This window comes from Mus caroli, chromosome 1 (assembly GCF_900094665.2).
Source record: "Mus caroli chromosome 1, CAROLI_EIJ_v1.1, whole genome shotgun sequence".
Taxonomy (NCBI): domain Eukaryota; kingdom Metazoa; phylum Chordata; class Mammalia; order Rodentia; family Muridae; genus Mus; species Mus caroli.
In genome coordinates, this window is record NC_034570.1 from 39,383,933 (window position 1) to 39,395,347 (window position 11,415).

Below are 11,415 nucleotides of genomic sequence, written 5' to 3' on the forward strand. Positions count from 1 at the left end.
ACACAGGGCCCCCAATGGAGGAGCTAGAGAAAGTACCCAAGGAGCTAAAGGGGTCTGCAACCCTATAGGTGAAACAACAATATGAACTAACCAGTACCCCTGGAGCTCATGTCTCTAGCTGCATATGTATCAGAAGATGGCCTAGTAGGCCATCATTGGGAAGAGAGGCCCCTTGGTCTTACAAACTTTATTTGCTTCAGTATGGGGGAATCCCAGGGCCAAGAAGTGGGAGTAGGTGGGTAGGGGGTTAGCGGGGGGATAGGGTCTGAGGGACTTTTGGGATAGCATTTCAAATGTAAATGAAGAAAATACCTAATTAAAAAAATAAAAAGGAGTTCTCTGGTGAAATTTTTTTGGGTTATTTAAATATACTGTCATATCATTTGCAAATAAAAAGATTTTGACTTTTTCCTTTCCAGGTTGTATCCCTTTGATCTCCTTTAGTTGTTTAATTGCTTGCTAGGACTTCAAGTACTATATTAAATAAGTAGGGAGAGAGTGGGCAGACTTGTCTAGTCCCTGATTTTTATGGGATTGCTTCAAATTTCTCTCCACTTAGTTTGATGTTGGTTTCAAGTTTTCTGTATATTGGTTTTACTATGTTTAGGTATGGGCCTTGACTTCCTGATATTTCCCAGACTTTTATCATAAAGGGGTGTTGGATTTTGTCAAATGCTTTCTCAGCATCTAATGAGATGATCATGTGATTTTTTTTCTTTAAGTTTGTTTATATGGTGGATTACATTGATGGATTTCCATATGTTAAACTATACTTACATCCCTGGGATGAAGCCTACCTGATCATGATGAATGATTTTTTGATGTGTTCTTGAATTCCATTTGTGAGAATTTTATTGAGTATTTTTGCATCAATATTCATAAGGGAAATTGGTCTGAAGTTCTCTTTCTTTGTTGGGTCTTTGTGTGCTTTAGTTATCAGAGTAATTTTGGCTTCATAGAAGGAATTGAGTAGAAACAGTAAAAACTTTCTGTTTCTATTTTGTGTAATAGTTTGAGGAGTGTTGGAATTAGGTCTTCTTTGAAGGTCTGATAGTACTGTGCAATAAACCCATCTGGTCCTGGATTTTTTTTTTTTTTTTTTTTTGGTTGGGAGACCATCAATGACTGTTTCTATTTCTTTATAGTATATGGGAGTGTTTAGATGGTTAATCTGATCGTGATTTAACTTTGGTATGTGGTACCTGTCAAGAAAATTATCCATTTCATCTAGGTTTTCCAGTTCTTTTGAATACATGCTATGATTTTTTGGATTTCCTCAGATTCTGTGGTTATGTCTCCCTTTTCATTTCTGATTTTCTTAATTAGGATATGGTCCCTGTGCCTTCTAGTTAGTCTGGCTAAGTGTTTATCTATCTTGATGATTTATTTCAAAGAACCATCTACTGGTTTGGTCTATTCTTTGTATAGGTTTTGTTTGTTTGTTTGTTTGATTGGTTTTTGTTTGTTTTTGCTTCCACTTGGTTGATTTCAGGCTTGAGTTTGATTATTTCATGCCATCTATTCCTTTGGGGTGAATTTGCTTCTTATTGTTCTAGAGCCTTTAGGTGTGCTGTCAGGCTGCTAATGTATACTCTCTTCAGTTTCTTTGTGCAGGCACTCAGAGCTATGAGTTTTCCTCTTAGGACTGCTTTTATTGTGTCCCATAAGTTTGGGTATGTTGTGGCTTCATTTTCATTAAACTCTAAAAAGTCTTTAATTTCTTTCTTTATTTTGTCCTTGACCAAGTTATCATTGAGAAGAGTGTTATTCAGTTTCTCCATGTTTGTGGGCTTTCTGTTATTTATGTTGTTATTGAAGATAAGCCTTAGTCCATGGTGATCTGATAGATGCATGGGATTATTTTAATATTTTTGTATCTGCTGAGGCCTGTTTTGGGACTGATTATATGGTCAATTTTGGAGAAGTTACCATGAGGTTCTGAGAAGAAAGTATATCCTTTTGTTTTAGGATATAATGTTCTATAGCTATGTGTTGAATCCACTTGGTTCATAACTTCTGTTAGTTTCATTGTATCTCTGTTTAGTTTCTTTTTCCAGGATCTGACCATTAATGAGAGTGAGGTGTTGGAGTCTCCCACTGTTATTGTTTGTGGTGCATTGTGTGCTTTAGCTTTAGTAAATTTTCTTTTATGAATGTCGATGCCCTTGCATTTGGAGCATATATGTTTAGAACTGAGAGTTCATCTTGGTAGATTTTACCTTTGGTGAGTATGAAGTGTTCCTCCTTGCCTTTTTTGATAACTTTAGGTTGAAAATTGATTTTATTCAAAATTAGAATGGCTACTGCAGCTTGTTTTTTAGGACCATTTGCTTGGAAAATTGTTCTCCAGTCCTTTACTGTGAGGTAGTTTCTGTCTTTGACACTGAGTGCATTTCCTGTATGCAGCAAAACATTGTGTCCTTTTTTACATATTGAGTGTTAGTCTACGTCTTTTTATTGGTGAGTTTAGACATTGACATTAAGAGATATTAAGGAAAAGTTATTGTTGCTTCCTGTTATTTTTGTTCTTAGAGTTGGGATTCTGTTCATGTGGCTATCTTCTTTTAGGTTTGTTAAAAGATTACTTTCTTCTTTTTTCCAGGGCATATTTTCCCACCTTTTGTTGAAGTTTTTCCTTTATTATTCTTTGAAGAACTGGATTCATGGAAAGATATTGTGTAAATTTGGTTTTGTCATGGTTTCTTCATCTATGGTACTTGAGTTTTGTTCAGTCTAGTATCCTAGGCTGGCATTTGTGTTCTCTTAGGGTCTGCCTGACATCTGCCCAGGATCTTCTGGCTTTCATAGTCTCTGGTGAGAAGTCTTATGCAGTTTTGATAGGTCTTCCTTTATATGTTCCTTGACCTTTTTCTCTTACTGTTTTTTTTTTTTTTTACTCTGTTTTGGGCATTTGATATTTTGACTTTTATATGATGGGGGGAATTTCTTTTCTGGTCCAAACTATTTGGAGTTCAGTAGGCTTCTTGTATGTTCATGGGCATCTCTTTCTTTAGGTTAGGAAAGTTTTCGTCTATAATTTTGTTGAATGCATTTACTGGACCTTTTGAGAAATCTTACTTCTCATCTATACCTATTTTCCTCAGGTTTGGTCTTCTACTTGTGTCCTAGATTTCCTGGATGTTTGAGGGTAGGAGGTTTTTGCATTTTGCGTTTTCTTTGATTGTTGTGCCAATGTTTTCTATGGAGTCTTGTGCTCCTGAGATTCTCTCTTCCATCTCTTGTATTCTGTTGCCTATGCTTGTGTCTATGACTCCGATCTCTTTCCAGGTTTCTATCTCCAAGGTTTTCTCTCTTTGTGATTTTTTTTTTATTGCTTCTATTTCCAATTTTAGATCCTGGATGGTTTTGTTCAATTCCTTCACCTTTGTGGTTGTGTTTTCCTGTAATTATTTAAGGAATTTTTTTTTCCTTTTTAAGGGCTTCTTCCTCTTTAGTTGTGTTCTCATGTATTTCTTTAAGGGAGTTAGTCATGTTCTTCTTAAAATCCTGTACCAGCATCATGAGATATGATTTTAAATCAAAATCTTGCTCTTCCAGTGTGTTGAGGTATCTGGGACTCACTGTGGTGGGAGTACTGCCAAGTAGTCTTGGTTTCTGTTGGAATGATTCTTGCTTTTGCCTTTTGCCATCTGGCAATCTCTGGTGTTATATGTTATTGTTGTCTCTGGCTGGAGCTTGTTCCTCCTGTGAGTTTGTAAACCTCTATCGGCACTCCTGTGAGACTAGATCTTTCCTGACAACACCATTGCACATAGGGCTGGTGAACAGTCTCATCTCCTGGGTGCAGATGGATGCTGGTAGGAGCCTGTCCCAGCTGCTCTGCTCCTTCTGTGTATTCCTCAGTGGTCCCTCTTAGAGAGTCAATGGAGAGAAAATGGAAATCTCCCCTGAGTCCCTGGATCAGAGCACTCCCTGGAGGCAAGCTCCTCCCTGGCACAGAAGGTGAACAGAGGACTAAGGATCAGCTCCACCTCCTGGCTGCGGATGTAGGCCCATAGGAACCTGTCCCAGCTGCTCTCCTGGGGCCTGTGTGCCCCTTAGTATTCCTGTCTTAAAGAGTCACCTGAGAGAAAATGTCAATCTCTCCTGAGTCCCAGGGTCCCTCAGTCATCTTTGTAAAATTGGATTTAAGCTTATTTTTTGTGCTTTGACTATGCTAGGATATTGAGGGCTTGATGGATGGAACAGGATAGCTGAATTCCAGTATAGCTATATTATCATGGCTCTTACTGATGTGTTCTTATGATGTCCTTTAGCAATCTTGTTGTTCCTGGTGATGGCTGGATGTTCCTGATGCCACCTGGACTCCTCAGGGAGGCAGGCAGAAACTGTCAATGGATCTCAAGGAACAGTACACTGCCCATCTATGCTGACAGGTGGACCTGGCAAGCAAAGGGATTGACTGGGGAGGGGTCTAAACTGGATGCTTTTAGGAACCCTAAAGGTTCCTTGGTATTGGGAGGTAGGTTGTGGACCAGACAATGGAAGTCAGAGAAGATTGCACAACTAACCTCTGCTGACCATGTGCCCCAGATGGATCAAACTAGACTAGTGTTTTGATTGTGTTGTGGTGGCAGTAGGGATTTCTGTTATCCAATCTATCTGCTGTTCTGTAAGCTTCTTATACCTTTATAAGAGTGTCCTTATTAAGGTTAGAAAATTTTTCTTCTATGATTTTTGTTAAAAATATTTTCTGGGTCTTTGAACTGAGATTCTTCTTCAATTATTATTCTTATGTTTGGCATTTTCATACAGCCCCAGATTTTTTGAATGTTTTTGTGTCAAGGATTTTTTGATTTAACTTTTTTTGACTGATATATCAATTTCTTCCAACATATCTTCTATGTCTGAGAGTCTCTCCTACATCTCTTATATTTTAGTAGTGATGCTTATATCTGTAGTTTCTGTTAGCTTACCTAGAATTTTTTTTCATCTCCAGGAGTCCCTCACTTAGTGTTTTGTTAATTTCTCTTTACATTTTCAGCTATAGTATAGTTTTATGTATTTCCTTCACATGTTTTACTGTTTTGTTTTCTTTAATGGACTTATTCATTTCCTCCTGTTGTTAATTTGTGTTTTTCTTGATTTCTTTAAGGAATTTATTAATTTCTTTCAATTGTTTGTGTTTTCCTGAATTTCTTTAAGTGATTCATTCATTTCCTCTTTAAGGAACTCTATCATCATCATAGAATTAGTTTTAAGGTCATTTTCTTATATTTAAGTCATGTTGAAGTATCTAAGCTTCCTGTAGTAAGAATGCTGAGCTCTGGGATGCCATCCTGTTCTGGATTTTGTGTTCTTATACTAGCTATTAGGCACTTATGCTTGGGGTAATTATATGTTTAGATGCTGATTTTTTTAGTTTATTTCTGTTGAACAGATTTTCCCCTTTGCTTTCTGCTTCATCTCTGGTCGTTTGACCTACGTGGTCTTTGGTTCTGATTTTCAGCCATACTTAAGGTCCATTAGGGTGGTTTTGCTGGACTTTGGCAGCCTGCTTGACCTCTGGGATTTTAGGTGCCAGTGTTGTCTTTGAGTTCTAATTATTTGGATTGGCATTGCTTCTAGTAGAGCAGAGAGCTTTGGGGATTTTGGATACTGGTCTTGGCTATGAGGTTCCACATACCAGTATAGAGTAGGATATTTCTGGGGAGTTGAGGGCCAGGACATGTAGCCAAGGGGAGGACATGTTTGGGAAAACTGGGTGGGCCCTAAAGAGTGTTGGCAGGTAGGGGGTCTTAATTATTACCTGGGGTTCTGAGTACCAGCATCCCCTCCAGGAATGCAGAAGGCTTCTGCAGGAGTTGTGACCCAGGATATAGACTGTTAAGTGCTTTTAAATGTTTCATATAATGGAAATGATTTTATGTTTAACACATGTTTTAGTAACTAACTGTCCCAAATATCACACAGCGTTTGATCTTTGTTCCTTTCCAGGTCCAATAATAAGCCCCTTTTTATGTAGCATATCCTGCCATATATCATATATGGATAGTAGCTCATCATCTTTGGAGGTGGCTAACAGGATATCATTCACATAGTGAATAATAAAGCCCCTGGGAAGAACTACCTCATAGGGTCTAAAACCTTTCCTAAATAGCATTGACAAATAGTAGGGGATCTTGTCATGCCTTGCCTTCTTACAGTTCATAGATTATCACACCTCAGGTTCTTTATGATTGACTGAGGGAACAGAAAAGGCAAAGTTTACCTTACCATCAGGATGAATATGTATAATACAAAAGCAATTTTTTAAATGCAAAACTATTAAATGTCAATCTTTAGAAATACATTTAGATGTTGGAAAACTGGACTGTGATGTTGCCATTGGCCACATAGTGTCATTAACATTCTGTAAGTCAATCAGTTACCACCATTTACCAGACTTCTTTTAATTGCAAAAATAAGAAGATTCTAGGGAGAAAAGAGAAGATTTTATGCTCCAATCCTCCAACTCATGAAAAACCCGGAATTTCTTTCTTTTTTTTTTTCTTTCTCCATTTTTTGTTTGTTTGTTTGTTTGTTTTGTTTTGTTTTGTTTGTTTGTTTTTTAATAGGCCTTTGACATATTTTTTGAATGGCAACTATATATGTTTATGACTTTGTGATTTTGTCCTTGTGGGAATATATAAGTTTAATAATCCTTTGCAACTCTTTTCCTAGTTCTTTTCGATTTTTGATATCCCATCTTTCACATAAGCCGTTGAGCTTGTGAAGATTAGATAGCATTAGAGATAGAAATATAGACTTTGGCTAATATAGATTAGTTTGCTGTAAAGTGTTTCTTCTCTAAACATTACCCAAACATAAGTAACATAGGCTTTAGGACTGTCTTCATGCCTTCTGGACATATGCACTGTAATTTTTTAGCACTTTAAAAATCTTCTTAAAGCTCATACTTCTCAATCAAGTTTGAATTTATGACTAGGCCACTAGGGTAGCAATTTTTTTTTATAATTTTAATAGAGACATCAGATGTAGAATCAATCAATCCTCTACAAGTTTTTCAATTTAAAATCCAACGATGGTATATCTTGTTCCTTCAATGAAAATGTTAAGGACTAGAGAAAATAGTAAGGCCTAGGTAACAGTTTAGCCTGCCATTTTGTGCTGTTACTAATGGTATAAGGAAACTTTCTCATGTCTTCTTACTAAAAAACTTTCTCATGCTCTAGTTGATTACAGATTCTGTTATGATCTTTGCTTTTATAAGCTTCCCCTTGGATGGACCCCAATATAAGATAGACATCTGTATTAATATAAATGACTATTAGGAATAAGATTTCCATTTTGAGTAATGGTTGAATAAAGTTTAAGTTCCCAAGAACTCCCTGGGAACTGACATCCTACTTGGAAAAAAAAAAAAAAAGGCATGTATGTGGATTGTGGGTAACGAGAAAAAAGAGACATGTTATATGGATAAATGACATTTTGGTTGGCAAGTTAAGACATGAATGTTAGACAAGATAAGTCTTCTGACACAGTTAAATAACCCAACCAATGCAAGCAGGATAAATGTACAACAAAGACATGTTTCGAAGGAAATTCTTTACCTACTTAGCTTGATTGGCGAAATAACTGGGCACAGATGTTTGGGCTTAAAAGATCTGTAAGGTCCTGGCTTGAGGTCTCAGCCAGCTCCCAAGTCTCTCCTATGGTTCTGACCTATCATTCCTGGTGTAAACGCTCAGTAAATTATCCGTCTTACTGAGGTAAGCGTTTGTATGGTTTATGAAGTTATCCTGGACCCCAACAACAACACTTGAAGCTATGGCCTTTTTTTTTTTTACTACCAAATACTTCCTTATTGAAGTACAATTTTCCATTAAGTGGTTACATGTGGCTATAATAATAACAGTGCATGTTTTCTCCCACTTTAAATTAAAAATCGGTGGGAACTGTGATCATGACTGTAGTTTTCCACGTATAGTTTTCATCAATGACTCCTATATGAACTATAATTATCCTCATTGTTAAACTACTGTGACCCAATAAAAGTTCAGCTGTTCCAGACAATATAGGCTCCCAATCATTTGTGTGTAACTTAAAAGGACAGTGAAGAGGAAAAATGAGTATATCTTTAGGGCAAGGATAACCAATAACAGTACTTCTTGAGTAGCAGCTTATAGGAAAAATTTATTTTGATTACAATCTAAAGTTGATACCAATATTATTGGTTTTTTATTCAAACACTATAATTTTGTGCTGACTGAGATGGGCCCCTTAATCCATTTTCCTCTTGTTGACTGATATTTTTATTGTTACTCGACAATTTCTTACCATCCTCATTAAATTTAGTTTGTCATTAGTCCTATGCTTTCCTTCCTTTCATTTAGGGCATAAGATGGTGCTCCTTGATTCTAAGTATTCATTCCTTATAAGGGCAATTTATATCATGTCTTTAAGTGTGTATGTAAACTGCGATTGAAACATTTTGCTGACATTTATATTTGAATTTCATAGGCTTCTAAAGCAGCTAATTTTGCTCTATGTTTGTAGGTTTTCACATTTCTACATTACCTCAGAAAGTCTATAACATTTCTTATCTATCTCTGGGTTCTGATTATTACTTGACAATTTTCATTAAGATTACCAAAAGCAAACTGTTCTAATAACTTTTTTTAAAAAATTATTTATTTTTATTTATATGAGTACACTGCAACTGTCTTCAGACCATTCCAGAAAAGAGCATTGGATCCTGTTACAGATGGTGGTTAGCCACCATGTGGATGCTGGTAATTGAACTCAGGACCTCTGGAAGAGCAGTCAGTGTTCTTAACCGCTGAACCGTCTCTCCAGCACTCTTGAACTTGTTTCCCTTTTACTTAAATGTTATTTGCATCTTTGAATTTCCCTATAAAATCAGCATACAGCTCAGAAAGACCTTGCATGGTTTTTATATAGCTAGACCCAAAGTCAAAGCCCATACCAATTTTCATTCAATCATGGTAGGGATAGCTAATGATTCGTTGATACCCATTTACCAGCCTTTCATATGTGATATTTCCAGGATGATCTTGTAGTCCTAGTTGAATTATTTCATGAGGTTCATTTGCATGCCACATTGACCACTGAAGAAATTGGGAAGGGATAAGAACCATCTTAGCCATTATTTGAAAATCATATATGAAGGGACTCAAGACAGCTTGAACATGGTAAACATGTCCTTCTCTCCAATTCCCTCTGCCTTGTTATAAAACCTAAAGGTTGCATTCCTAAAGCTATCCACCAAGGTCTATCTTGGCCACTATCTTCCTAAGGCTGACTACCAAGGTCCAGTTATCTAAGTATTGAAGTTCAACAATCAAAAACTTTCTTTGATTTACATAATTAACCTTTCAAATTAAAATTAATCAACTCTAATGCAGAGTTTCCTCTTGTATCTTTATAAACTGCCATTTTTCTATAGGCTATGCCTGTCTCCTCTCTATCCACAGACAGCCCTTCATTCCATTCTAGGACAAATATTTCTGCCCCCTCTTCCCTGTTTTCTCTACCTTCTCCCACACCTCTATCTCCTATCTTTGTCTCATATTCCTTGCTCTTTGTCCCTTTTCATCATTGCTCCAACTATAATGATATTCATAACATTATAACATAACATTACATTCATAACATGTAGCAGCAGATCTATAGGAAATCCAAGCTTTTCAAAAATCTTTTATTACATTCAGGTTCAAGCTCTGATAAATACTTTGATTTTGCTGAGATTGCACTGAAAATACCTTTCATGAATACTGAAAATTCATGAAGACAACAAAAAAGAATTGGTGAACAAATACTGTCTGCCTATCGTGCTCTAATTTGCCTACCTTGCAAATTTAGCATTTTCTTAGACTCTCCTACATCCTTATTAGGAAGTGGAGAGCATTTAAAATTAAGTTGGCTATTGAATTGCTTGCCCCAGGCTTCAAGGTCATTTTCCAGCAGTAGAGAATATGTATCTAAAGGAGGCTTGAATAAGAGTGCTGAGAAATCAATCACAAGCCTAGTTATCAGTGGCATTATTTTTACTTATCCTTTGCCCGTGTGGGCAAAATTTCCTGTTTTGTTTTTTGGGATTTTTGTTTGTTTGTTTGTTTTTTGCCTCTTTTTACCAATTTTAAGGTTTGATATCCAGTTATTTATTCATTCATTTCTTTCTCATGATTAACATCCTCCATATCTTGTTGAAGTATTTTGATTATAGTTCAAATTAATTAATGCCCATATAATCCAAAATTGAATTGGGATTGATCCTTTGTTTATATGCCTTTTCATTATTTGGGAGGGCTCTCTCACCTACTTCTTCACCTAAACTTCCCTATTCTGGAAGCCTGGGATAATAATCGTAAGCTACTTGCAGGCAATTTACTGGTTGTAATTTTAATGCTTGTCTTCCCTTAAAAATGATACAAAAGCTTGATGCAAGGCAAAGCCTTTCCAGGGTTCTGCCCCATTATTCTCACTCACCTCCCTTTGTGAGGGTTTCTGATCTCTTTTCAAGTATTTGAAGTCACATGACTGATTTGTGGTGCCACTTGCTTATCACTCTAGAGGTGGTGGGACCTGAAAGAATGAGGCCAGTAAGTGGGTCAAACTAAATAAGTCTCATGCAGTAGCCAATTTTATTCATAATATCCCACATTTTTTACTGTGAGGGTTAAAAAGAGTCACATGAGTAAAGTGTAAAATCACAAGGATAATGTCCACATGGTGAATAAGTTGCAAGAAACAAAAAACATGTTTTTCCATAGAGACGAATAAACAAATAACAATGGCCAGTTGGAATGAGAAAACTTAAGTAAACTAACTAAACTAACCAGTATAGTTTATAGAGTGGTACAAAAGCAATTTCCAAGAACAATTCCATGTTTTTGAATAAACCAAGTTCCCAAGAGTTGTGTTCTTACAAGCACTTAGAATTCTCCTTGCACCACTCCGGTTTTGGACTGTGTTCTGACATTGTATTTTTAAAATTCTGGAAACTCATGATACATTTCTAAAATTTAAACGCTATTGGCTAATTTACAAAAGATAATCTTAGCTTGGCAGACCATGGTAAAAAATGATTCTGTACTAAGCTTCTCCACCTCATCATTTATATATGCTATATTTGAGAATAAAGCTATATAACTGTACTGCTTCAAATTTACACTGAAGGAAAAACATAACCAATTGTAAATATTTGAATTGTTTTGCACACTGCATTTTGAACATAGCAAGCTTAAGTTCACTGAAAACTTCTGTCGTGCTACACAGGAATCTCAGTGCAGAGACATATCATACAGAGGCAGCATGGTTGGTAGTCTGGTTTCTACAGACAGACATGTCTGGATGCAATGAATATTAATTTACCACTTACTTGAAGGAAGTAGACAATCCATTTATTCAATGATAAGAGCCGACATAAAA